At 43.4% G+C, this 27,774-nt stretch overlaps 1 long non-coding RNA gene across 2 annotated transcripts in view; it reads right to left on the bottom strand.

Moving 5' to 3' along the window:
- Positions 1-27,774, bottom strand: part of LOC117041092 — a 157,003-nt gene that overhangs the window by 106,908 nt on the left and 22,321 nt on the right. For both annotated transcript variants that reach the window (XR_004425930.1, XR_004425929.1), the window contains one exon: positions 2,278-2,343. This is a non-coding gene — a long non-coding RNA (uncharacterized LOC117041092). The remainder of the gene's footprint in view (positions 1-2,277; positions 2,344-27,774) is intronic.

Below are 27,774 nucleotides of genomic sequence, written 5' to 3' on the forward strand. Positions count from 1 at the left end.
TGTAAGCTGGCATTAACATAAATGCATTATGTTTCTCCCCCAATGACTATCTATATTTACATTTTGTTCTGAAGTATTTTTCAGGCCTTGAGCTGTTGGGGAAGGAGAAAACAAATGCTTTAAAACTTCCAAGCCAGCTATCTGTTCTGCCTGTGTGGGGACTCTGGTGCATTGCTCCACTTCTCGATGCATTTCCAAAGAGGAAGCCAGTCTGCAGAGGCATCCCGCAGCACCGACTTATCAACTCCCTCTGCTGAAAGGAATTGAAATCTCCATACACACAGCATCCCCATGTGCTTTTTAGAGCTCACACGGAGTGCCAGGCCAACTGAATAATCAGAAATTTGAGGACAAAAAAAAAAAGGTCCGGGGAATTTGCCCCACCAATTTTCAGTTACAGACAATTGTCTCTTGTATCAGATAACAATTCTACAATACCAACCTTCCTTTAAAAATAGCAAATCTATCATGACATAAATGGAGTAGACTCCAATTAATCAGGTGGAACTTTTGAACCCCATCACCCTCCTACACCCTCTCTGGCATGGAACTTGGACATATGCAAGGAAACAAGCCCAAAGACAAAAAGGTCCAGATTTCCTGTATGTATTGTTCTTCTACATTTATTTTTCTACCCAAAACAGGTTTGAACAGCTCCCAAATTCCACTGCTTTGTACAAGCTTTCCACAAGCTGCATGCTAATGTAGAATAGAATTGATGGGATGGATACACCGAGAAAAAGCATGCATAGTCATTAAGTCAGATGCAACTAGAGCAGCCAGCCCTTATCAGCATGGTGGGATACTATCAAGAACATTGCTAGATTCTCTCAGAGATCCACAAAGGAACTCTTTTATGCAAACACCTCCAGCAGTAGCTTTTAAGCATCTGACAGTCAGAGTGGTAAAAAATTATACATTCAGCTGGGTTTCCAGGGGAGAGTTATTGTGCAGTACATCGGAAGGGGGGGAGAGCATCTTGAAAATAATAATAATAATTTTTAAAAAGAATAATTTACAATTGTCACAGGGAGGGGGGGGGAAAGACTGTTAGACTTTGAGGCAAGATCAATTGGGCATTTAAGGAGGATTGGAAATGGCTTTCTTTCTGGCACCCCATAATATGTTGACAGCAAAATGCTCCAGTTTCATGCGAAAGTGGCTTACAGAAACAGGGAGATCCTATACATAAAGCCATCTAAAACAGTAAAGGTGGGATTTGGGGTTCTGACATCTGAGATAAGAAGCATATTTTATTTTCTTTGGAACTGATGGTGTAGAACAGGGGTGTCTAAATGCTTCGGTGCTACAGCTCACATAATCTCTGGCCATTGGGCCTCTTTGCTAGCTGGGAAGATGGGAGATGGAGTTCAACAAGATTTGGAGGACCACATCCATGTTCAAGAGTAAAGAACAAGTTTTTAAAAATGAGTGGCCTCCAGCCTTCATAGGTCCCAAGGTAAGCAACTAAACCAGAATGCTGATAGACTGTAATGTCAGACAGTCTGTTGAGCAGGCATAGGCAAACTCCAGCCCACCAGATGTTTGGGAGTACAATTCCCATCACCCCTGACCACTGGTCCTGTTAGCTAGGGATGATAGGAATTGTAGCCCCGAACCTCTGCAGGGCCGGTGTTTGCCTATGCCTGCTGTTGAGCGATCCACTTCGAATCCATACAAAATGTTACACTCACAAAATGTTACATTACAACAGCTTCTCTGCAATGTTCTTCTTGGAAGCTTATGACTACCTGTTTATGCAACCATAGATTCCTGAGATCATTTAGTACCACTAAGGTCAATCAAGGTCTAGTCTCTTACTTAAAGCATACTTTATGCTAAAACCATTGTGCAAGTGGAAAACACAATTCTGACATAAGAATAAAATAGGTAGTTCACATTCTATATAATATTTAAATGCAAAACCTGCAAATCATTGTTAAGCTACATTTCCCATTGTGGGATTTGGCTCCTACTATTTCTATGTAGCACATACAACTGCATGGTTCTTAAAAATGCACCACATCCATATACCCCTACTTCAGGAAACTTATGCCGCATTAATTAGTTTGCTATGAGTTAAGGAAATCCCCACCCCAATAAAAAGATCACATGCATATATATTTTATCTCAGAGACATCTTGAGCATTCCTGTGGGGCTGCCTGTTACTTTATGCACCATGTAATGTATATACGAGAAAAGGGGGTTGGGTTTTTAAAATATCTACTGGAATGATGCAACAGTGAAAGCATGTGAAGCAAATTTCAGAGACTGACCTTTCTGTTCTCATAGAGATCCTCGTTTACTTTGGTTTTATATTCACATGTAGCTGTTTCCATGTCCTAGGAAAAAGAAAGAGTGCCGTCATATTGTTATCAACTATTAAAAATGCAGGTAATTGAGCTGTGGTTGTTTGATATCCAAATAAGTGTTTGTTATTTAGGGACATTTGTTAACAGTTCAAGAACTGCCATATTTCGAAAGATCAATCACCATTCAGTGTCAATAAGATGCACAGTACTTACATCCTGTTTTTTAACCAGGTATGGCTAGTTTCTACAAAGAAATATATTGAAAACAGTTGTGAAATGAATTATTCTGTATGATTAAAATTATGGTTACCATTTAGAAGTCCTGAAAGAATTCCGTTCATCATATCAGCAATCCACAGAAGAGACTAAGCTTTTGCAGTCCAAGGGCTGCATTGAGAGTTTGCCACCCACATATGATGGGTATCTTTATGTGGCTGAGTTATTTCTATATTTCTGTGTGGTTCTTGGATCACTTGTATTCAATATCAGAAGGTATAGACTTCCATGTATAAGTGCAACCTTTCTGGACAGGCACATGTAGGTACTTTTTGCTTTGCCTTGGGTTCACTAAAGGTGCATAGCGATACTTGTTTTCCATCCCTAGTTATCACCATAACATTGCTTGCACAGCTAACAGCACTACAGCAGCACTCAAGGCCAGCATCGTGGGCACAGCCAAACACAGAGAAAGTGAAGTCTGACCCAGCACATTCACAGCTAAAGGTACCACTTTTGGGTGGTGTTTGGCATGAACTTAGTAATACATTTTCCAGGGCATCTATAACCACAGATTCACTGAGTTAGGTACAATATATGTATTGTGTTGCTATGTTTATCCTTTCATTTTTTTCAAGGAATTTAAGATGGCATAGTATATATGGGGATTATCCCGCTGTATCCTAACAACCATAGGGTAGGGTATATTTGTGTTGCATTTGTATTTATTGTTTTTATTTGGACACTTACTGACGTGTGGTTGTACGGATGCTTTAGCTGAGATTCCTGCATTGCAGGGGGTTGGACTACAGGACCCTTGGGTCCCTTCCAACTCTAAGATTCTATATTCTATGGTTATAGATTACTGTCAGCTGCCGTTAACTTTTAGGAAAGGCAGGACAACAAATATTCAAAATAAAATAAAAAACCAGTTTAGGCTGACAATGTGCATGACTGGTCACAATTCACTCAGCGAGACTCATGGATGAGTGAGCAGGAAGTCAAACCTAGTTCTCCTTGGTCTTAGTCAACTAAACACCATATCAGGGCTGCTATCTTATTAGGGAGTAAAGCCCCCCCGCTAAACACAATGTGACGTTTCTAAGTAAACACGCATTTTTGAATAAACATACACTGTGGATCAGACTTTTCTTTTATATATATATATATCATTTTTATTAGTTTTACAATAATACTTTCCATTGCAATATCTCCTCTTACATAATACATTTTGGCTTTTTAGGGCCCTGACTTCCTTCAAACCTTCCTTATGATTTTATATCTTTCATTTCAAATTTCTGCATTTTCACTATTTAACCATTGCTTTAAAAAAATAAAATCATACATTCTTATTCTTATCTGCAGTGGTTTTTGTACCTTTCCTTACAAAGCTTCTTGCAATCCTACCAATGTATTTGATTGAATACAATTGTCTTTCAAATAATTTACAAATTTGGTCCAGTCCTTGATGATCTTCTGGTCCCGCTGTTTTTGGATTCTTCCCGTCATTTTGGCCAGTTCCGCATACTCCATTGGCTTCAATTGCCATTCTTCCTTTGTCGGTAATTCCTCTTGTTTCCATTTCTGTGCTAATAAAATTCTTGCTGCCGTTGTTGCGTATAAGAAAAGCTTGATATCTCGTCTGTTAATTTCTGCACCTACAATTCCCAGTAGAAATGCTTTTGGTTTTTTTAACATATGTATATTTCAACATTTTCTTAATCTCATATATCATATCCCAGAAGGTGGATCAGACTTTTCTATCTCTATATGGTATTTTCCACAGGGCTGCCCCACATGAAGGACTTTCAAACATCCAAACCAGTCCCTTGCAAGAAAATAGAAAGACAAATAATTGAAAATAGCCAATTCCCACCAGCCCCGGCCTGCATGGCCAAATGGCAGGGAGTAGTCCAACAACATCTGGTTCTCTACCTCTGCCTTACATGTTTGCTGTAAGTATTGCTGAAACACTGATACATGAATGCTAAGAATTAATCTCATCCTTCAGTAATGTCTAAAAGTCACGAATGTCAATTGTAGTTTTCTACCATTCTTTAGGTGCTTTTTAGTTTATTTATGGATCTCATTCCATTGGATAACTCACAACTGCTAAGAATGTGTATAAGAATATGTGGAAAATATAGCTATATGAGCTATTTCCTTGACCTTCAACCTAGTGGTACCCTGAGTGTATCAGTGGTGGAAACTTGCTAATCATGTGTCATTTTGCTTTAGTGCATGAACCCAGAGTTTAAAGCCGCTTAATTCCCTTCAAGACGTGAGATCTTTCTTTCTCTCATTGGATGGGTTAAATATGTGGTCCTCTCTGGTTGGTTGGCATTTATCTGTCCTAGGAGACAATGGAACAGTGTGTCTTGGGGGTGAAGTCAAATTACAGTGCCTGCTGTGGCTGTAGAGACTGATATGAGAGATACATGTTTTGTTGTAGCTGGGGCAGATCAAAGTGTCTAGTTGTGCTGATGCAGATATACGATGGCGTTTCTTTTTCTGCACTCCTCCCAGCGGTCATTCCTTCTCTGGTCATTGCTGTGGATACACCTGACTGACTGTTTCCAGGCACTGTGGTTGTCTGCAAGGGATTATCACATGGTGGAGTTAAAGTTGCCTGTTAAAATACCAATAAATTCCTTTTTTAAAAAAAAGGAGTTAAAGTTGCCAGCCTTCATGTCATCTCTACTTCACTGAAATCAATGGGATTTAAATGTGCTTTATTTTGACTGGGTTGTGCCATTTGTTTGGAGAGAAAATTACTCTAGTTAGCTGAAAACAAGAGGTATAGCAGGCATTCCTCAATCTGATTTGATAACATTTTACAACCCCCCCCCCCCAAGCATGTGATCCTTAGGTTAATTTCAGAAAACAAGCCATATTATCTCAACAGGAGCTTGTTGGTCTCAACAATTCACTTTTATAATTATTCACAAAGCTACCATGATTCAATTATTACAAGTGGAAGTCAGTATTGCACACTACTTAATTATAAGGCACAAGCTTACAAGAGCAATAATGCAGATGTGCAATGATACAGAAGGAAGAAACTATCAATTTCACTAGCTTTATGTTACCAATACCTTCAAGGTCCTGTAAATCAGGGGTTGCCGATGTGGTGCCCTCCAGATGTTTTTGGCTATGATCTTACCCACCTCCTAGGTATTGGCCATGATGGCTGGGGCTGATGGAGAGTTGTAGTCCACAACTGAACATAATGAAAAGTTCTAGGGTATGTGACAAGTGATTTGATGGAATTGTTATATCAAAAACCAGATTTCTACTTTGACATCTTTAAAGTAGCTCAAAGGCTGAGCGCCCCTCCCAAAATAACTTTAGCCTCTTTGGATAAAACTGGCACCATTTACTTTATTTTATTTCCACCCATCTCCCTGGAAGAATTTCTGATCAATTCTGAGGAATGGAACAATATTCTAGACAAGAAAAGGTATTGTCCAAGGCAGAAATTCTGAAGACGATGGGTCAGTTTCCTGGTAAGAGAGGATATGAACAGCATTCTGGGTGCCACAAGGGAAGACTTACCAGCACCATGGATAGGGGGAAAGGATGGCCTCTCTAGCTGATTTTAGACAAGCAACTGGTAGTGTGAATCAATTGTTGCTCTTCCACTTTAAGCTACAAACAGACTTTAAAAAACATTCTACACGACTGGGATTGTTGCGCTTTCCCTATATGTGCCTCCTGCTGCATTTCATTCATACCAGTAGCTGCGATGCTGCTGCTGCTGCTGTGGGTGAGAAAGGTGCAATTTACCTGAGTGGCCATGCAGGATTGGGGGGGGGGGGGTAAAAAAGGTAAAGGACCCCTGACAGTTAGGTTCAATTGCGAATGACTCTGGGGTTGCGGCACTCATCTCGGTTACTGGCCGAGGGACCCGACGTTTGTCCGCAGACAGTTTTGTCGAGTCATGTAGCCAGCATGACTAAGCTGCTTCTGGCAAACCAGAGCAGATAACGGAAACACCATTTACCTTCCCGCCAGAGCGGTCCCTATTTATCTACTTGCACTTTGACATGCTTTCGAACTGCTAGGTTGGCAGGAGCTGGGACCGAGCAACAGGAGCTCACCCTGTCGCGGAAATTCCAACCGCCGACCTTCTGATCGGCAAGCCCTAGGCTCAGTGGTTTAGACCACAGCGCCACCAATACATTATTTATTTAGCACTAAGCACTTAATTAATTTAATTGTGATCACCCGTTGATTTTTTTAAAAAAAAACAACAACCCTGAAGTATTTAACATTTGTTTTGGATTGGAAATATAAATTGGAAAATAAATTGGGAATTGGGGAAAAGCCACATTGCTAAAATGGCAATTCAAATGAGTTTTTTGTTTAGTTTTTCAATAATACACTAGAATTCTGGTATTAGGTCAGGATAAACAAAATGAAAAGTTGCAGAGCATCTGCCTTGCCTGCAGAATGTCCCAGATTTAATCGCCAGCATCTCCAGGTACTTCTACCTGAAATTATGAAGAGCTGCTGCCAGTCAGTGTACAATACAGTACTGAGCTACATGGACCAATGGTCTGACTCACTTTAAGTCAGCCTCCTATTTTCCCAAGAGCAGGCTTTCTCCTTTTCCACGCAATGCATAACCAGTTTATGGCACTAATTGTCATAAGATGCAGAGATGGCCACTAGCATGAGAGCCAAAATTACAATACTCATGCTCAGAGGCAAATTCTAGATGCTGTCTGAGGACAAACACCACCAGAGTCTGCCCATTCCTGAGACTGATAGTGAAGATACCCCTTCTCACAGCACTTCCACATAAACGGTTTCATAAGTGATATGCACTCTGAATCAGAGTGCCAGTCCCAATCTCCTCTCCAGTTTGTTGCAGTCAAGACAGACTAGCAGGATCAGTCAGCGTGGAAGAAAGAACTATTTGATGTGATACCCAAAAGGAGATGGTTGCTTTAGACCAGGGGTGGCTAACCTGTGGCCATCCAGATTTTGCTGAACTGCAGCATCCATCGTCACTGAGCTTTGGCCACCAGGTCTGATGGGAGTTGTAGTTCAGTAACATCGGGGGGCACAGGTTAGCCATTCCTGCTCTAGACCCCACACCTGGAAGCAACCTCCTACTTTCCAGCTATTCTTGCTTTTAAGAGGGAAATTTTCTGGCATGAAATGCTACTTATCTGAATTCTGGGTGCTTTTTTGCCCAGTCGTTTCTTGCTTTGCATCTTATTCCTTCTCAGCAGCTTATTTATTTGGCCAACCCACCCAGAACGCCCTAACCCAGATGTTTCCAGAGGGGATGTCTGAATAAATGAAGCCCCAGTTGGTTCTATCAGCTCACTTTTTCTCTTCCTTGATAAACCAGAGACCCTGGGGAAACCCAAGGTCATCTTTAAATTAGCTTTTTTAACTCTAGATGGAGGGGGTGGGGAATCAGCTCAAGAAATCAGGCTAATATTTCTTTATGAGGCACACTGAGTCTTTCTGGGAGTTCAGCTTGCAGGAGGATATTGTACAGGAAGTCACATCTATTGTGGGTCTTAAGAGTGGTGCCTTGTTTTAAAATTTAGCAAGAAGTTGAGAAAAGAAAAGAAAAGAAAAGAAAAGAAAAGAAAAGAAAAGAAAAGAAAAGAAAAGAAAAGAAAAGAAAGATATTATGGAAAGATGGTACAATTTTTGGATGGTGTTTGTGTGTATTAGTGAAAACAGCCACAATTCATACCAAATCAGCATGCATCAACTTCCTTTCCTAATCCAAAGTCATTTTTGCAGCGGGGCGGGGGCACCCTGGATCTGATCTAGCTAAAATTTAAACATAGCAAAATAAAATAAACTGCAGCCTTTTCAAATATTATCTCACAGTTCACTGTGTACCCTCCACCCTTTCTCCTCATGGCAAGACCAACCACTGCATAAAAATGCTTTTCATCATTTGCAAAAATTTGATGCCCAAAATAGCCCCCTGGTTGCCTTAGCAACTAGCATTTATTTCCCCTCCTCCCCTTCCATTTCTCTCCCCCCCCCCTTTACCCTTTGCATATTGCTGCATATTTCTATCATCTCTTTCCAGGCACAGTTCATAAACACGGCTGCATAATAAAGAATGTTATCACCAATGACTTACAGCCCAGCTGCTGCAAATAAGATATGAAGTGGCAGGGAAATACAATTTCATGCAGCTAGGACAACAGATTGATAGGGTGCCCTTCAAATTTGATGCCACTTCTTTAAGTCTGTCCAAATTAAAAAAAAAAGTTGGTTTGCTCTCCTCCTCCCCCTTTCCTTGGTAGCAATAGACAATAAAGGCGAGAGATAATTCATAGGGATTCTCATTACGTCTGGAGCAACCTTGCCCTGAGATATTGACAATTCAAAGAGATGCACGTTTCTTCTCCCCTCTGCCCTGGTTCTCCGGCTCTCCTTCCATACTGAAACACTTATCCATCTAGTCTGTGCACCTTTTTTAATTTAAATATTGTCCCTTTCAAATTATTGTTCAGACTCAGGTTTCTTGGGGGAGGTTTGCCATAGACAAGATAAAATAAAATCCTAAACTCCCACCATCACCACCTTCAAAGTTTGATTTGATTCAAGAGATATGAAAGCTACAGATTTAATGGGAAGAGATCTCAGGGACATTGTCTCTGTCAAAGAGAAGAGAGAGGAGATTGCTTCTCAAGGGTGCCTCTTGGCAATTGCTTGCTGATGGGCTGCCCTCAGCATGAGGGTTTGGACATTGATCTGAACAGACAAGAGTTATCAACCTGGTCCTTTATGGCACAATCATAGGGCCATTAAATGCCATTGAAACACAGAGTTGCCATTCCAACAAAGAAGACTTGCTACACACTGCAATGTTCCTGAGAAAGCATCCACAAACTAGTATTTCATTTGAAAGAAACTCATCTAGGCTTTGTATTAATTGTTTGCTTGTGCAAGTGTCATACAGTCATGTAGATAACTTTTTTATGGGAGCATCATGTGGACCTACAGATCTACAAAGGCATCAGATAGACAGATGCAGGGCAGTAGCAGCCAATGTGGCAGACTGTAGTTAAATACAGTACTATGACTCCCATCAGCCCCTACCCCATGACCAACAGTCAGGAATAATAGGAACTGTAGTACAACAACATCTGAAGGGAACCACATTAGCTATCCCTGATGCAAGGTGTGGTCGTGGGGCAGGCTGGATATGGAGAATAAAATGGGAGAGGGGAGACCTACCTTGAGAAATAGAAGATTTTCAAACCTGGCTGCTAAATTTAATCCAATGACCTACATGGGCTTCATTCTGAGACTACATAGCTGTCTAGGAAGGAGGTGAGGCTTGCAATCAGAGTGTTCTCTGGGGCAAGCTTCACAACATTCAACATCTTAAAGTGCATCAGGTACATATAATTATAATTTTCTTATATTTGGATCCCACCTTGCTTCTATCATGGAACTCAATGTGATATACTTGGGGTTCCCAAGCAGTTTCCCATCTGGACTTTATCGAGTTCCACACCTGCTTGGCTTCAGCAAGGTCTCACGTGCCTTCAAATTATTTGTTGTTGTTGTTCAGTCGTTCAGTCGTGTCTGACTCTTTGTGACCCCATGGACCAGAGCACGCCAGGCACCCCTATCCTCCACTGCCTCCCGCAGTTTGGCCAAACTCATGCCAGTTGCTTGGAGAACACTGTCCAGCCATCTCATCCTCTGCCGTCCCCTTCTCCTTGTGCCCTCCATCTTTCCCAACATCAGGGTATTTTCCAGGGAATCATCTCTTCTCATGAGGTGGCCAAAGTACTGGAGCCTCAACTTCAGGATCTGCCCTTCCAATGAGCACTCAGGGCTGATTTCTTTAAGGATGGATAAGTTTGATCTTTTTGCAGTGCCTTCAAATTATACTAAAAAATAAATAACTTCACAAAAGGAAGTGACAGTTTTTTCATAAAGCATGTTGCCTGTATGGTAATTAGAATTGGCCTGTCTAAACAACTATCATCCTTTGTGTTGAAATTATCTGTATTTTGAGTACACTCACTCATGATCGTGTTCATCAGTGGTCTCAAACAAACTACAGATCTTTCTATTTTCCTCCCTATTTACAATCTGATGTGACATGCAAGTTTTGATGACCACTGGCCACTGAGTACGGTAACTCTGGAAAGTTCAAGAGATGTGTATTTCAGGGTTTCCGGCTACATCACAAGTCAATGGTGGTCTTCCTCGCTGCCCTCTGTGGGCAGCGGGGAGGTTCAGGCAGGGGAAAGCCAGTATTTATGAGGCAAAAATCTTGGCAATGTTCTCCAGTGGAGTCTGGGGAGCTCACCACATCCCGCTGTGCCACTTAAGTCTGTGTCTGCCAACTTGAAAGGCAGAATGGGTGCAACCTGGGAGTGTGTTCCTGCCATGGACGAGCCTCTGTCTCCGGCATGATTTGTGCTTGGTTCCTCCTTAATCTGGAATGTTGGTGTTAATCAAGAGGAAATGTTTCTGCTTGTTAACCAATCATTAACAGTTCCTATTGATGCTCATGCTCATTATTTGAACATGGGGACAGACTTCAATTGATAATGAAAGCCTTTGGTGTTTCCCCCTGATTATGACATGATGATAGATAGATAGATAGATAGATAGATAGATAGATAGATAGATAGATTAGATAGATAGATAGGAGTTCCAATCTTGCAGAAAACAGCCCCTGGATAATCAAGGCAAGGGGCTCTGACTCCACTTCTCTCACTTCCTTAACAGGTGGTAGTCTACTACTGCCACATACCTCAAGAGATGCTTTTCAGATGCATTAACTACTCAATGTAAGCATACAAACCCTCCATGTGAGGGATGCCACAGGGCCACATAGACTAGCTCCACCTTCTGGCACCAATGTACCCACCACGCAAGCATTCCAGCAGGGCCAGCCCACCCATGAGGTAAGGTGAGGCAATTGCCTCATACGGCAGAAGCCACATGGGAAGCACATCCTGGTATATTTCTTTATTCCCCACCTTGTTCCTGGTGTACCTTTTCTTCCCTGGTGGGAGGGGGGCACAATTCTGTGCTTTGCCTCAGGTACCAAAATGTACTAGGCTGGCCCTATATTCAGGCAGTGTGAGAAGGGACCCTGCAAGAACACCAAAGGGCTATCATGATTAGGCCAGGATTCCGCCCCCCCTCACATGTATACATTACTAGAGCCCCTTCCCATGCCAGTTGAATGCATGAACAATAGGGAGTTCACCACCAGGCAGAACAGCAGGGAGGGAAGGCTGGCCCATGCAGCTCTCTAACCTCATTTACATGTTCTTTCATGACCTGAGGATTTCCTGCCTATGTAAACAGAGTCCCCCTCCCACTTAATGATTTCGTAGAGTTTTGATATAAAACATCAACAATGCATTAAATAAAATAAAATCCATTTATGCTGTCCACACATCTTCAGCTCTCTCTTTTTCTTCCTTCTTACAGCAATAAAAAATAAATTTGAGGTTGTTGACTCAAGATAATAACCTCAAATTAAGAACTTAAAAACAACAACACACAATCCCAATTATCCTTTATTTTGTAAGCAATTCTTTTGTCAGATTTAGAGGAATGGGGAAAATCCAGATTCAAAGCTAAAGCTCCCCTGGAATGTTGCTTTGAAGACAGCTCCGTATCTGCATAATAGCAGATAATAGTTGTAGGCAGAACAATGCCGTTATGCGAAAAGTGGAAACAGGTGAGCTTTGTCAATTTTGCTTCTGTGCCAAAAGGGGCATCTTAGCCATGTAAAAATATGGAGCAGCGGGGGGCGGGGGTGGGACACACATGCTGCGTGGAACTGGAGGGATCAGCTCTCTATGCCAAAACCCCTTGGTAATATTGAATACCTTTTGACTTCTGAGGCTTTGACATGAGTTGGGTGTGGCAGCTCAGTCAGTGGCAGAGCTTCATGCTCTGGCACCGGGGGCGGGAAGCAGGCGGGGTGGGTCTGGCGCGTGTTCTGGGGGCGGGGCACGCTGAGATGGAACCCTATCGGGATCCCGCTGCACGGGGCGCCCCGCCCTTCCTACACCAGTGAGCTCAGTTTAATTCTCAGAAAATAAGATCTACAGCAGGGCCATATAAAATTCATCAACACCAGGAGGGTAACAGTGGTTACAGAAAGAAGGGAAGGCTCCTTCCCAATGCTGATTCTTTTAGAAGGGAAGTTTCACTTGCTATCTGCAGTGATCCTCCAGTCCTGGTGCAAATGATGTGGGCAGGGGGGTGGGTTTGCTTTATTACTCAAGCATAAACTTGTAGTCTGAGATAAGTTAGAGGGGGAGGGCTCTTCTATATGTCAGATTTCAAAATGGCATAAGTGATAGAGGAGCTGCTGAGAGGCTTAAGGAAGGAGCTGCCCATTAGCACAGCCTACCTCCCCACACCAAAAAACAACAACCCTCAACTGTTTTGCTTACTGGAGAGACAAATCACCCTTTACCTGGCAGAAGAACAATATTTGAAATATTTAACTGTGCTAGAGTGCACAGTCCTATGAAAGCTTTCTCAGAAGTCACGCCAAGGTCAATGAGCATGGATCCACAACTCCGCTTACCATATTTGCCATATCAAGTGTTCCATCCCTTTCTGCTGAGCATGGAGAGGGGACCCCTAGCCTTCCTGCCCAGCTCCAAGATACAGTTGCTCTGTGGGCTTCTGAAGTTCAGATCAGCTGTGGAAACAACCCTCAACCCCCTCTCCAACTCCAAACTAGAACCTTGCAGGGAGACATGGGCATTGTCCCTAGCCTCATACAGAGGCACAACAATACAAGGTCAGACATCAGAGACAAGGGGAAGGATGAGGTCCTGGTGACCACAAGTTTTGGCTTTCCCCCCAAAGCCAGTCAAAATTTGTGGAGCCCTGTCCACAGGCTACCTCACTAAGGAATGCAACCAGAGATGGGTAAGTGAAAGCACACCTCAATTCAACAGTCTAGGCAGGATAATTTTCTCTGAAGGGAATACCCAGACTCTCCAACCCTAGCCAAAGTCATTATTGGAGCAAGCTGCTGCCCTGTGTGGAGGCCAAGTTCAAGAGCACGGCACCTTCATTTCCTTGAATAGCAAAACCCATTTATCTTTTTTCCCCTTGAGTAAACAAACAAGCCACCCACCACTACCACCCTGTCCTATAAATGTCCCATAATATACAGTATCCAAAATGTACATTTAATTTCATCTTTGCTAAAACCTTAAACCCTACTGACACCATAAAACATCAGTGGACTGCCAGCTATGATTGTTTCTCATAATTGAGGAGAACATTAAGGCAAGAGGAATTGTGCTGAAAAATGACATCTTATCTATTTCCTCCCCACCCTTGCTCTCTATATGCCACATTTTTGTCATTGCAGGTCACACACCTGCTCCCTACTTCATAACACACAGAAGTGATAAATGCTTGGATGAACAGATTACTGGAGGCTGTGTCAATCTGGAAACAGGAAAACTCACTCAATTGCCAGCTTTTTTGTCCTGTAGAAAAATAAAATGCCAATACCATGAATTTGTCTTTCTCCTCTCTTGTGCTACGGAGGATGATTGATTGTCAAGAAAGAGACCATATTAGAGCTGGAGGGGAGTTTCGAGATGGGGCGACCATGCACAGGTTTCAAAGAAGGGAGAATAATTTACATGAAATGAAGTAAGCCATACTTGACCATGACCTCATCTTGACTTCCGCATATATTAGATATGTTTTCTTAGAAAAGTGTTGCATCCATGATGCAGTACATACTACGAAGATTTGCCAAACATAAGGCCCCAGGTCCCATATCAAGTTCCTCAGTGCAGCCCATGGTACCTCTATATCCATAGCTGTCAACTTTTCCCTTTTCTTGCAAGGAATCCTATTCGGAATAACGGAAATTCCCTTTAAAAAAGGGAAAAGTTGACAGCTATGTCTATATCACGATCCCCACAGATTACTAACTAACTTTTACCCAGAGTAGACCCCTTGAAAGAAAAGAATTATGGCTAAGTTAGAGCCATTAATTTCAGTAGCTGTACTCTGAGTAACAATTAATTGAATACCAACCCATATCACCTAGAATCATAGAATTGTAGAGTTGGAAGGGATCTTTAGGGTCATCTAGTCCAACCCCCGCTATGCTGGGACCTCAATGCGCTTATTAGGCAAAGACCATTCCGTATCACTTTATTCCATCATTGGCTGACATAACAAGGTCTTACAAATGCATGTTTGAATACATAACATATTTTGGTTATATTCCTTCACAATGTTTAAGAATAGATAACTAGCCAAAGGTGCAGGATCCATTTCTAATCCCCCTTAAAGTTTTAGACTCTGATTAAGATTCAGGTGGAATTGACAGTTTTGGATGAAAAACATGGTCCTTCAGCACATTTGATTGTGATACCTTGGCTTTTCTATGCTTATGGCATGGCTGGTGAATTTTTTTATTTTTTATTTTTTTGGCTGTGACATTTTATTGCCAGCTCCAAACCCAACCTCCTGGATTCAAACAGACATTAGCCATTATGTCTCTCTCTCCAGCCCACTGTTTTACTATCTATGCTACCTCACTCCTAACTTCATACTCTAAGCTTCTAGCCTACACTGCTTCTATTGCTTACCTCTCTTTACTGTAAGCTCTCTGTAACTGTAGAGGGATGGATGGGCCCTACTCAATTGGTGTCTCATTCCCAGTTCCTATGATCTTTTGCTGTCTTAACCGTCCATCATCCAGGCTATCACCTCACACAGGAGGTTAGTCCTGGCTTAATAAGCTTTTGACACATCACAGGAAGCATCAGTCTTAGCTGAATGGGCAGATGCTGTCATGACAGAGAAGGCCCTCATCAGGGTTACCAACAAAAGTGCTCCTCTGAAATGTGGAACAACAAAGAGGGCCTCTCTGCAGCCAGCTGTAATGAGTGAATAGGACAATACAGGAAGATGCAAACATTTTGAGACCAACCATTCTGCATAGTCCCAAGGCTGACGAAGTGGACTAAGGCCAGTATGTACACTGAACAGGTCCTCAAATTAACTGAACATGCAGACGCATCTGTGGTGAGTTTGTTTGCTTAAGATGACCATTCCCATTCACAAGGCAATCATCCATAGGACTGTATGTTGCTGTTAAGAAAATGGAAGGTTGGCATCATGTTACGCCAATAACTGCCTGTGAAGTATCTTCTGACTGAAATGAACTACACCTTTCAGTGGGGAATGACTGAGGAAGGTAAATAGGCTTCATCCCTATTTAAGAATAGGCATGGCATCATCCCTACATTTAGCCTTTGTGGGAGGCAAAGTCAGCAAAAATGTCATATCTGCTCACATGGAAAATGGAGGGGAGAGCCCTATAGCTCACAGCATCTGCCACCAAGTGTCCACAGCTGAGGGGATGGCTGGCAAAGTTTGTGCTGAGGCGGAAGGGACTAGACTAGCTTCTCATCCATGGATGGGGTCATTTCTAGGTCAATGGATGAGCAAGGCTAGAGGGGAGTGGGAATTCTGTGTTGCCTTTACCCACACTTTGTGAAGAGCAAGCAGCTGGTGTTTGCCTAAATGCCAGTGCCCGGTGCTAGACTTCAGAGGCATTTTCTTTTTAATAAATACAAGCCCATGGAAAGGTGGGAAATGATCAGAGCTGCCCTGGTTTCTGCTAACCAAAACAAATGCAAATCTCATTTTTAAAAGAAAAGAAAAAAAATGAATCCCCCTTACATTTTGTGCCTGATTTGTGCATAAAACTTCCCTAGATTTACACAAGCCAACTCCATAAGTCATTCACTTCCCAATCGGGTCCTATATCTTGATGACCTTTTAGAAACCAATGACTGCTTTTCTGTTGTTATCTGTAATTGGAAAAGCACTGGAGATAAGAAAATTTATAGCAATGAATGATCTACCTGAGCAAGACAATAAAGAATATCAGGCAGCAGGAAGGGGGAGAGATGGTATGAAAACACAGGCATGTGTGCACACCACATGCGCAGAGGACAAAGATGAACTTTGCTTTAAAACGAGTTGCTCGTGCAACCCTGTCATCCTTCCACCCATAAGACAATAAAGAGGAGCAGGCAGCTAGAAAGGGAAGTGGTACTATGTCTTCTTTTCCTTACTCATCCCTGCCTGACAGATCTGAATTGACCTTGGGTTACCCTTAATCCTTACCCACACATTCTCCCCTGTTTGCCCTTTTAACAGCAGCAGCTTCCTGCGAGTTGCTGTTGTTACAGGTGTTCATCCTTCTCATTAGGTGCTCTAATAAGCAGAGTAAGGACACAACTTTAGTGCCCTCAGGCAGCACCTCTTTGACCCTTGGATGCACTTGGGGGGTGGCTATGCAGATATTTGGCTATTCCAGTGTATTAGAAGCCCAACAAAGGTAGCGGAGATGATCACATACTGGATTTGGTGTTCTGCACTGGTGTGTTCTGCACTGGCATGCCTGGCATGCTCTGGTCCATGGGGTCATGAAGAGTCGGACACGACTGAACGACTGAACAACAACAACAAGTGGTGTGGATAAGATGGAGGAAGGAGAGAGAGAGAGAGAGTGTGTAGCCACAACACATGGTTCCCAGCTTAGCTGGTCCAGATGCTTGCAGAGATAATATACAGAGGTGGAGGGGTCCATGAGATCCGTGGCCCTGGGTGCAACTTTGCTGCACCTTGGCTGTGGCGCTAGTGCCTGGCTGCAGCTCCGCCCCCGTGGTCAGGCCTGACCTGGGGGAGGAGAGTACAAGAATGGGAGTTGCCTTGTGGATTTATTTGGGGATCTGCACTTCTATCATTTTTTTGTGTATATATAAAGCAATTAGGAGAGATAATCAGAGGTCACATATTATCTACCAGTCCTGGAGCAGGAATCTTGGCTCTGGAGTGCCAAGAGTAGTGAATGAAACTATTAGCATGATCGTTGTTATACTGAATTGAAAGCACAGGAAGAACATCTTTTATAAAAGTAGTTACTTTATGTAGGTCATGGACTGATTCTTAGCCTGTATTATCTATAGCTGACCATCACTGTGCTTATATAGCATGGATGAGTGCACCCAGGCTGGGAACATACATTTGTGGAATTCTGGTTGAATATATAGACCTGTGCCCCTCTCCATACTGATGGGTTTCAGTCTCCTTTTGCTGAAGTGCCTATATGCAGAACTGCTTCTGACTCTCTTTTAAAAAATAAAATAAAACAAAATAAAATAAAAGCTGGTTGAGTAATTTGTTGATGAAGCTACTGGTACGTATATCATGGGACTGGCCATCCTGTAAAAAAGAAAGAAAGAAAGAAAAATGTGGCAGAGGCAGGAGGTGTGTGCATGCGTGTGCGCTACTTGTCACATCATGAGAATTATTCAGTGGGTGCCCATGACATTTGTGCTGCCAGAAACCATGTCAAATTCTAAGAAATGGTGGCACAATCTCCTGAGAGAATTGCGTTGTGCGACCAATGAAATATTTGAGCATTGGGGAAATGTGCTATCTTGGCAACAATGAAAAAGTGCCGACGCTCAGTAGGGGAGCATCTGCCTTGCATGCAGATAGTCCCTGGTTCGATCCCCCTGCCACCACCATAGCGTTTCCAGTCCCTAGAGAGCTGCTGCCAGTCAGCAAAAATGGGCTAGATGGAGCAATGGTCTGACTCAGTATAAGGCAGCCACCTATGTTCCCCCCCCCCCAACCTCAGGCTTTATATACATTATTTACACAATGAGTACTGTCTGATTGGTTGATTATGTTTCCCTCCTGGAGCCTGATTGGGCTGCTGCTGCAAGCCAATCAGTTGTTGCATCCTAGTATCCTACCGGCCTAATAGGCTGATTAACTTCCTCCTGGGGTCTGATTGGGCTGCTCCTGCAGGCCAGTCAGGTTGGAGCATTCTAGGATCCTACCTGCCTATTGTTTTAGGATCCAAGCTTAAAAGGTAAAGGGACCCCTGAGCATTAGGTCCAGTCGCAGACAACTCTGGGGTTGCAGCGCTCACCTCGCTTTATTGGCCGAGGGAGCCGGCGTACAGCTTCCGGGTCATGTGGCCAGCATGACTAAGGCGCTTCTGGCGAACCAGAGCAGCACACGGAAACGCTATTTACCTTCCCACCGGAGCGGTACCTATTTATCTACTTGCACTTCATGCTTTTGAACTGCTAGGTTGGCAGGAGCAGGGACTGAGCAACGGGAGCTCACCGCATCGCGGGGATTCGAACCGCCGACCTGATCGGCAAGCCCTAGGCTCTGTGGTTTAACCCACAGTGCCACCCGCTTAGTACATAACAACAATTCCTATTAGGTGAAGCTGTCCAGGTTACCGGGCCAGAGCTGCCATGCAGCAGGGTGAAGCAACCTGATTCAGGAACCTGAAGGAGGTGAAGGCAAGAATTAGCATCTGAAGGATGCATCAAGTATTCTGGAGTGTTGGTTCTACAGCATGGGAAGGAACAACACCACTTGGGTTCCTCTTCAGGCAGCTAACATGTCTGTTGGGTCATCCACAACAAAAGAGTAATGGCTATGGCTGCATTCCTTATGCAAAACCAAAAGTTATTTTATATATATATCAGATTGCTACTGACAAAACATCACTAGCTTTGAAAAATTAAAGGATGGCTTTCATATATATATATATATATATATATATATATATATATATATATATGAGTGTGTGTGTGTGTGTGTGTGTGTATCCCCAGTCCAAGTGAAAGAACGTGCCTACAAGGGTTATTCACAGCCAGTGATTCAAAGATGAAAAGGTGCACGGAAGATAATTTGAAAGGACCGTTCACAGCATCCCACCCTGCTTTTGCATACACATCTCCTGGGGCAAGAGAAAGAGGCCCTGACAGAAAGCCGCTGACATTCCACTGCGAAGGGAGTGTTTAGTAGAGGCAGGTCGCCCAGATGCCATTTGACGCTGCAATATGCAACCTCAGGGAAATCACTTTACAGATGGGAGGAAGCGAGACACCCTGGGAGATAAAGCGTGGACAAGAGTATTTGCCTCACAGGGGTGGGTTGTCAGAATGGATTAATGTTGAGGCCGATAGAGGGAATATGAGGTGACTGGAAAAGTGAAAATCTCATGCAATAAATTTATTCTCCTAGCTGAGTTGGGGCAATGGGGGTTGCAGCACACACATACCGGGGATCATGGTTTAAACATCAAACCCTGGTCAGTTTTAAAGCAAGCCAACTCCAAACTATGGGTTATGAAACAGGCTCGTTTCATGAACCAGAGGTTTTTTGACATTGTGATTCCTGGTTTGCATGTAACAACAAGTCAAGAATCATGGAAGATTCACAAACTCTCCAATATTTCTCTGATGAAAATAGGGACACCCCATTCCATAATGATACTTTTACTATTTATACCCCATACATCTTACTGGGTTGCCCCAGTCATTATGGGCAACTTCCAACATATATATATATATATATATATATATATATATATATATATATATATATGTATATATGTATATATATCTATACATAATAAAACATTAAACCTTATTTTTAAAAAACTTCCCTATACAAGATTGCCTTCAGACAGCTCAGGGGTTGGATAACTCCATACCCTCCAACATTTCTCCAATGAAAATGGAGACATCCCAAGGAAAAGTGGGGCATTCCGGGATCAAATCAGAAACCAGGATGTCCCTGGAAAATAGGGACACTTGAATGGTCTGGATTCGGCTAACTCTGATTAAATCATTTTTATGGTGGAGGGTTAGTGGTCACATGAGTCCCAGTGCTTCATGTAGGCTCCTTCAGTTTGTACCTTAGCATTATGAATGAAGGGTCTCCATTTGAGAATTAGGAGTGCAAACCAACCAAAATAAATAAATAATGATTTGATCCATTACTTTAGCTTCTAGGCCAGATTCCACAATATTTTTTTTTAAAGAGTCAGTAATTAGGGGGCTGATTGCCATAATTTTTGAGTAGAACTAAAGGCCCTGCTTTTTAACTGAAGGATTTCAGTCATAAGGAGCAAAATCCATATCAGGTCCAATGCAGCCCTAAGGCAAGCCCTGCTAGGTTCAATGCAAATGACTGGGTCATCTTCATCTATATAAACAGATGACATACCAGAAATGAAGGGTGAGGATTAAAAAAATTCAAATGCCAGAATTTCACTGAGATCTAATTAACAGTGCCAGATTCAAGCAAAACTGACATTAGATAGACAAATGGATAGATGTGGCCCAAGAGAATCTTCTGGGTGCGAAATGCCACCAACCTCTTTGCTATTCCCAGTTTATTAAAGATGGGGGTCATGACAAGCAGCTGATTTTGTGCCTATAGATGCAAAATATCTCTGAAACATGTGGGAATAAGGTTGAAGCCTACCATTCTGCACGGACTCTGCCCTCTGTATTGTGACATGAGAAAACCAACTGTACGTTGTTGTTCAGTCGTTCAGTCGTGTCCGACTCTTCGTGACCCCATGGACCAGAGCACGCCAGGCACCCCATCCTCCACTGCCTCCCACAGTTTGGCCAAACTCATGCCAGTTGCTTCGAGAACACTGTCCAACCATCTCATCCTCTGTCGTCCCCTTCTCCTTGTGCCCTCCAACTTTCCCAACATCAGGGTCTTTTCCAGGGAGTCTTCTCTTCTCATGAGGTGGCCAAAGTACTGGAGCCTCAACTTCAGGATCTGCCCTTCCAGTGAGCACTCAGGGCTGATTTCTTTAAGGGTGGATAGGTTTGATCTTCTTGCAGTCCATGGGACTCTCAAGAGTCTCCTCCAGCACCATAATTCAAAACTATCAATTCTCCGGCGATCAGTCTTCTTTATGGTCCAGCTCTCACTTCCATACATTACTACTGGGAAAACCATAGCTTTAACTATACGGACCTTTGTCGGCAAGGTGATGTCTCTGCTTTTTAAGATGCTGTCTAGGTTTGTCATTGCTTTCCTCCCAAGAAGCAGGCATCTTTTAATTTCATGACTGCTGTCACCATCTGCAGTGATCATGGAACCCAAGAAAGTGAAATCTCTCACTGCCTCCATTTCCTCCCCTTCTATTTGCCAGGAGGTGATGGGAGCAGTGGCCATGATCTTAGTTTTTTTGATGTTGAGCTTCAGACCATATTTTGCGCTCTCCTCTTTCACCCTCATTAAAAGGTTCTTTAATTCCTCCTCACTTTCTGCCATCAAGGTTGTGTCATCAGCATATCTGAGGTTGTTGATATTTCTTCTGGCAATCCTAATTCTGGCTTGGGATTCATCCAGTCCATCCTTTCACATGATGAATTCTGCATATAAGTTAAATAAGCAGGGAGACAATATACAGCCTTGTTGTACTCCTTTCCCAATTTTGAACCAATCAGTTGTTCCATATCCAGTTCTAACTGTAGCTTCTTGTCCCACATAGAGATTTCTCAGGAGACAAATGAGGTGATCCGGCACTCCCATTTGTTCTTGGTATGAATTTTCGTGTGTGTGCACACTTCTTCAGATATGTGCATGCACATGAAAGCTTTCTGCCATCAAGCTCATATCAAGAACAAGAACCAAGAACAAACTTAGTTGGTCTCTAACATGCTAGTGGAATGATTTTTTTTTTGATTTTTTTTTTACTATGGCAGACCAACATAGCTACCTGCTTGTAACTGTACACCAACAGCTTATACGTGGCTAGGGCCATGCAATTATGTAGTAAGAATACAAAACAAAAACAAAAAACAATTATAGCTATTTGAAGGGATAATTGTGTCTTTCAAAATCTTTATGTCTGAAAAAGTAGCCATGAAAGGCATGTGCAGCAAAAGTAGCACACATACAGGTAAGAGGTAGCATTTGACTTAATACCTCTTGCACAATGAGGAACTACAGATGTAAGATGAGCTACACTTCAAAGCTACCCCAAGTGCCAAGCAAATGAAAGCTAACAAAGAAAACCAGCTCTTCAGCTCTTTGAGAGTCTTTCTCCTCCTCCTCGGCACTTTAGAAGCTAACTGGTTTATTGTGTTTTGAGCTTTCATAAACCACCTTCTTCATCAGATGCATGAAACACAAGTGGGAAGGAAATGAATGCAACTGGCTGGCCAGGTCCCTTTCAAACTCCCTATTTCTCCTTCTTAATGCTTATTTAAAATGTGACGCTTAATGCTTAACAAAAAGCTTTTCATCTGAACGATCCTATCTGGTTTAATGGACTGGGAATTCTCCCAATGAATCTCACCTACTGTTCTTGGGAAATCTGGGTGGGCAAGACAAAACGTTCTGTTCTAGCTGTCTTGTATTAAAAAGAGAGCCTTTCTTTATACTCTATGAAGAAAAGAGGGCACTAAACTGACTCTGCTTACCCCATTCCCCATCATATCATCACCATTAAAGAAAAATGTCCACTTTTGTTGTAAATGGTCATTGTATCATTGCAATGATAGCAATGGGTTGTCAATTTCTTTTCGGGGTGTGTGTGTGTTTTCAAGTCTTCAACACATGGATGGGGAACGCTTTTGAAGTTAAGGGCCACATTAAGAACAGAAGAAGAGCCACAATTGGCTAGGGCAAATTCCAGTCATGGGGTGGGATAGACCTAGGGCCGTCTTAAGGAGATCGGCTGCCGTGGCACGGCGATCCCTCCGGCGCCCCTGGCGTGCCGCCTCCCTCCCGTGCTTGACACCCCTCGGGAGGGGGTTGGGCGAGCGGGGGATGAGGGGTATGGCGCTGGATCTGCGCGGGGCTCTGCGCGCCCTTCCAGTGCTTCTGGGACGGGAGGCGAGGGCAGCCGGCTTGCTCTCCCATGCTCCGCCGGGCAGCTCCGGAGGGTGCGGCGTGGCTGGCCAGCTCACGCTCTGCCAGGCTGGCAGATGGCACAGTGCAGCCAGCCGGCTCGCGCTGCCATGCTCTGCCAGGCAGCCGGAGGGCGTGGCATGGCCGGCCAGCTCCCTTGCTCCGCCGGGCAGCCGGAGGGCGCTGCCGGCGGGCGCTGCCAGCGGGGCTGGAGGGCGGAGGCTCCCTTCAGGCCATTGTACCCTGGCGCGCCGCGCCACCAGCCCCAATGGACGAGACGGCCCTGGATAGACCTACACATAATCACAAGAAGCCATTCCCCATTGTAACAGAATCATTAGTCACTCTGGGCAGCTTCTAACAAAATATTAAAAATACAATAAAACCAAACATCAAACATTAAAAACTTCCCTAAACAGGGCTGCCTTCAGATGTCTTCTAAACGTCAGATAGTTGTTTATTTCCTTGACATCTGATGGGAGGGCGTTCCACAGGGTCAGTGCCACTACCAAGAAGGCCCTCTGCCTGGTTCCCTGTAACTTTGCTTCTCGCAGTGAGGGAACCGCCAGAAGGCCCTCGGAGGTGGACCTCAGTGTCTGGGCTGAACAAGCATACACCACTCTGACGAGACAGTCCGCGGGCAGGTAGGGTCTCAGCCTGCGTACCATATGGAGCTGGTAGACTGCTGCCCTGGACACTGAATTGACCTGTGCCTCCATGGACAGCTGTGAGTCCAAAATGACTCCCAGGCTGCGCAGTTCAGAGGCACAGTTACCCCATTCAAGACCAGGGAGTCCTTGAGCTGGCCTCTCAGCCTCTAACTGTGTCAGGATTCCTGCTGCTCCTGAATTCAGGGTCATAATACTAAGGGGCTTGGGATCAAGATGTCTGAAAGACTGTCTTTTGCATATACGGTACTTAAAGTTTAAGCCTTAACAAGTGAAACAAGGCAGGTGCGACCAAGGTGAGGGCATTCTTGGTTGGGTACCCTGGTTGTGGAATGGCCTGCCCAGAGGCGCTTGTCTAGTACCTTTGTTATGGTCAGCTACTGTTTACATGACCATGAAAGCTGTCTGTTGACAAATGCCACCTCCCTTGGCCTGAAGCAGGATAAGCACCACACCCCACAATCGACTTTCACTGGACATGCTATGTACGGTATGTTTTAAGATGCTTTCTTCTCGCTATAGATATTTTCCTGCTGCAGGTTGTATAAGAATATTGCATTTTAGCTGCAATTTTTATTTTATGTTTGTAAGTCAGACACAGAACAATGTTACTGGACACCCTTATATAAATAATATAGCAGATAAATAAATACAGAAAAAACCCTACATTTCCCTTCATACTGAATAAAAGAGGTACCCAACTGGTATTGAGATATACCGTTTATTTGGCAGTAAGCATGAAGGAATATGCATAATTTCTGGAAATACTTTTTTCTCTCCTCTCCCCCTGCACTAAAGACTGCTCCCTGTTTGCCTGTACAAGTATTTGGTAATACAATCAGACACTAATAAATTCATTTTCTACTTGACTGCTCATTCATTCAAATGTTAGTACATAGGAAGAATACAAGCTTTGCAATTGTGGGACTTGGCTAATCAGTTCATAATGAATAATATATATGAAAGAGATAACTGAGATAGGCACCCATCTTGCAAGTTGACTGCCAAAGGCAGATGGGTATATTCACCATCAACCTTCACTTACTAAGAATGACCTTCCAACAGGGTAGAGCCAAATTCAGGGGCAGGGAAGATGATTTGTACACAAAAGGTCCCAGACACACACTCAGATAAGGGGTGTCAGGTATCATGGCAAGGGAGGAAATGCACCAAAGAACCTGGAGAATTTGCTTTAACCATGGATGTAATTCCATTGTTCACCCCTTACTATAGGTCACCTTAATCTCCGTCGGAGGAAGGGTGATGCATAAATACCATGAAACACTAAGGTAACCTTAAAATGCCCTTGTGTACATCATCTATTTTCCTCTCTCACACCCCCACCCCCACCCCCATGTGGCCCCAGGCACTGGCAACCCACGCTATGCCACTGGTTGTCACTAGGCCCCGGTCATTCAATGTCAGCCAAGTGAACTTTGCTTAAACGTTAGGCAATTACCGGTACACACAATTTCCTTACCTTAACCTGCCACTCATGGGCGTACCCAAGGGGGGGCAGCAAATAATAATAATAATTAAATGGTTATCGGCAGCCTAAAAGGGAAAAAAGCTCTCCTAAAAAGCTCAACTACCGGTCTTTCTCCCCCTCCCAAAATCTAAATAACAATTGAGCCGGCCACTGCGTGTGTGTGCGCGTGTGTGTGTTGCGCCGGTTGATCGTTGCAAAGGAGCTTTGGAAACAGTTCCCTTGCATGGTGAGTTGCGATGGCTGAGGATCCTAGGAAACTGAGTTTTTCAGCCATTTGGGGGCTTTCTGTTTGGGGGGAACCCCTAAAAATGGAGCATTCCTCATCCCCAAAAAAGGTCAACAACTTTGAGCTGAACCCCAAAAAACGGGAATTGTCTCTTGGGAATTGGCCACCCCTGGTATAAGACATGTAACTAGAATAAAAAAAAAAATCAAGCAAATAATTGTAATAACTACCGTAATAAAGCACTGCTATAATTATATATAATTTTCCTAAAATTTTGGTTTCATTTGCCTTTCCGTGCTGAAATGTCACAACCTGAACGACCATGGCTTGCCCCCCCCCCCTAGTTTTGATCCTGGGTACGCCCCTGCTGCCACTTATTTCATTCCTCTGTCATTTATAAAAGTAAGCTTCAATAAAGGTATTATATACATATAGGGTCTACATTAGCAACACATTTTTGCACTGCTGTATAAATATAATTCTTAGTACCGAAGGCTTAAAGGCAAATATGGTGAAGAGGCTCAGAAAACCAGACTGAATTAAGCCACCACATTTCAGAGAGGTAAACACTGACGCAGGCCTAATCTACTGCAATATACACCAGATTGTCCTGAATCTTTGTTCATCAGTAACTCTGCTAAAGCTGGCTGCAAGGGAACAGGCAGCACAGAAATTCTGGAGTTGTTCATCTCCATGTACACCTTCAATTTGCTGGGCAGCCATTTTCCAAACTAGCAGCCTTTAAGCATCCGGCTGAACTGTGTATTCTGTGCAGACAAGTCTTCAAGCAAGAATGATCCCTGCGCTCCCCTCCCCTATGCACACCTCATACAAAGTCCAGACATGCACAATGAGCTCCTCCTGGATGCTTCCCAAACACCCTCTCCTTTCAGGGGGGGAGGGGAGAGAAAGAGAGGGAGTGCAGGACAGTTGTTTGTGCGAAAGGTGCCCCCATGTCATCTTGCTTTATTATTTTTTTACATTGCAAAGCTCCCGAAGAGTGATGCAGTTACCAAGGAAACCAGCAAAGAGGTACAGAGGGGTTGCCGCCACATTGTGAAGTGTGAAAAAATGCCAGCAATCCACAGCCAAACTCACCTGGCTGGCGCTCTGCCAATTACTGCCAACTATATTGTATGGTTGGCAGGACAAAGGGGTGTCTTGTAAAAGGGTGAGAGAGAGAGAGAGAGAGAGAGAGAGAGAGAGAGAGAGAGAGAGAGAGAGGTATGAGAGAGAGAGAGAGAGAGAGAGAGAGAGAGAGAGAGAGAGAGAGAGTGTATGAGAGAGAGAGAGAGAGAGACTCTGAAGCAGCAGCTTGAACATCTGCTTCAGTATGAAAGGGTTAGGGGTCCCTGCTATAGGACAGCAGCCCAAAGTTATTCACTCACAGAGACATCTCTGCATTAGGAGTGGAAACATAAATTCATGCTGAGACGGCAGCCAAGGACAGCCAGTTGCAGGCAGCTGCGGCAGGCTCTACCTTTTTTTATGGCTCCCATTATGAGAATTCTATTATGGTTGGCAATTTGCAATAATCAATTTGAAATCACAGTTTGATTAGTTAATGCACCTTTTCTTCATGTCTCTTGAGGATTTGAATCTGAAGGGAATTCAGAAGGTAAAATCAACAGCACACCTTTTTGTCGAAAAATAATCACACACGTGTGTGCACATTTATACAGGTTTGCATATATCATGAAACAGCGCTCTCAGTTCACACTGAGCTCCCAGTACAAATTACCAAAGGAACTGGCCCCTTCAACAGCAGAGTGGGTTTAGTGTAGAAGTGAAGAGTCTAGCTGACAACTCAGGAAGTTGTGTTGCAAAAATTCACCTATACAGTATTGTGAACGCACTAAGTGGTCTTTGGGGGCCACCATCTCTCAGCTTCAGTCCCCGCCTTCCCCATCAGCAAAATGAGATGGAAATAATACAGACCTAATTTACAGGATTGTTGTGTGGATTACAGCAAAATAAGGGTGGTAGCATGCTTTGAATGTTCTAAACCACTCTATAAATGCTTAAGCATGCTACAATGGCAGTGAAATGGAGATGAAAAACACTCAAACTGTTAAGTAGCTGCACTGCTGGGCCTTGTTTCTTTCGTTCCTTCACCAACCTGGCAC

The sequence above is a fragment of the Lacerta agilis genome, chromosome 2, assembly GCF_009819535.1.
Source record: "Lacerta agilis isolate rLacAgi1 chromosome 2, rLacAgi1.pri, whole genome shotgun sequence".
In the NCBI taxonomy this organism is placed as follows: Eukaryota; Metazoa; Chordata; class Lepidosauria; order Squamata; family Lacertidae; genus Lacerta; species Lacerta agilis.